Here is a 1,599-nt window from a genome sequence, read left to right on the forward strand (position 1 = left end):
TCCAGCCCATGAGTTGGGCAAAGTTATGGCTTGTTTTGTTTTAGAGTTTCACAGAATAAGCTCACTAATGCCACGCATTTCATCCTGTTCCCCATTTTCTATAAGAATTGCAATGTTACCAAGGAAACGGGATTGCAGAGCAAATCTCTAGTAAATACGAGTCTCTCAAAAAGTTATGAAGTGAATAAATGATCAAGCCAGGGCTAAATGCATGAGTTTATCTATGTGGGGAATAAAAAAGAATTATGACAATGGTAGAGGGTGGTGGGTAATATTATATTTGCAAAAAAATTTCAATTCCTATCAGTGTCTTGGTGCCCCTCGGCTGGAGTATTGCTGCCTTTGGAACCGACAAGGCCAAAAATACTGAGAGCTGTGAAATCAATCCCGCCCCATGACTCACTATTTAATCTACAAACTCATCCAAACGAAGGGAAACAACAGATATTGTATGCATCATTTTTCATATTAGTAGACGTCTGGAAACAATCTAAAATGTCCACCAATAGGGAGTGGTTAAATAAATTACAGTACGTGAACTGGATGGAGTATTATGAAGTCATTAAAATGGTAATTAGAAAGATTATGTAGCCACATGGAAAAACATTTACTATATAATATTAAGTGGGAAAAAAGCTGAATACAAAATTGAGTCAAGGCCATCTCCGCAATTATGTAAAAATGTGTGCCCATGAATCAAGACACCAGAGAAAGAGGCAAGCATGTGACGAGCTCTTCTAAACCAGGGTGCTTTTTTTTCCTCAAAATAAACAAATAAAACGTCCTTTAGCACTGTAAAGATTTTAAGAGGCCCAGGATGGTAGCTGTGGGATCCTGTCCTCTACACCGGTCAGGACTGCCACACCTACAGAATCTCAGCAGCATGGCTACCTAAACAAGACCTGTATAATGATGACACACCTGTCATCATGCCAAAATGGATGGGGCAGATTGCACAAGCTTCCCCCACTGTATGAAGAGTTACAGGCTGCTGAGAGAAGGAAATCAATTTTCTCCAGGAACAAACCACTGATAGGTTATTCAGAGCCAAGTAATCAGTAATCAACCCTGAACATGTATATATTTGAGCAATACTGGACTCGGTGTAGAGCCTGGGCGCGCACGTGTGTGAGGGCATGCGTGCATGCGTGCGTGTGTGTGTGTGTGTGTGTGTGTAAAACAATAAGAATTGTAGAGGTCAGAAATTTGAGATGAAGTCAGGGGGATATGGGAGGATTTGGAGGAGGAAGGATGGAAAGATGTAAATGTAAATATATTTTGCATGGAATTATTATTTTTTTTAAAAAGTAATTTATACAAAAGGTTCTTTAGGTTGTTATTTTCAAGTCATAGGGAATGCTCAAGACTTCCACGACCCCAGAGTTTCTCTGTCTCCTCCTTGTGATAAGGAGTTAGGGTCTCTAACAGGAGTCAGAGGCATGACAAGGTGCTTAGGCGAAGCTTCAGTAGCCTTTCGTCCTGGTCTTTGTGGACCCAGCTCTTAATACCCCTTTTGGCCTCATTTGCTTTCTTGACTTTCCCACTCCGAAGCAGGATAAATATCATCTTGTTTCTTTCAGTTACTACATTAAGAAGATT

The sequence above is a fragment of the Rattus norvegicus genome, chromosome 3 (assembly GCF_021556685.1).
Source record: "Rattus norvegicus strain SHRSP/BbbUtx chromosome 3, alternate assembly SHRSP_T2T, whole genome shotgun sequence".
NCBI lineage: Eukaryota > Metazoa > Chordata > Mammalia > Rodentia > Muridae > Rattus > Rattus norvegicus.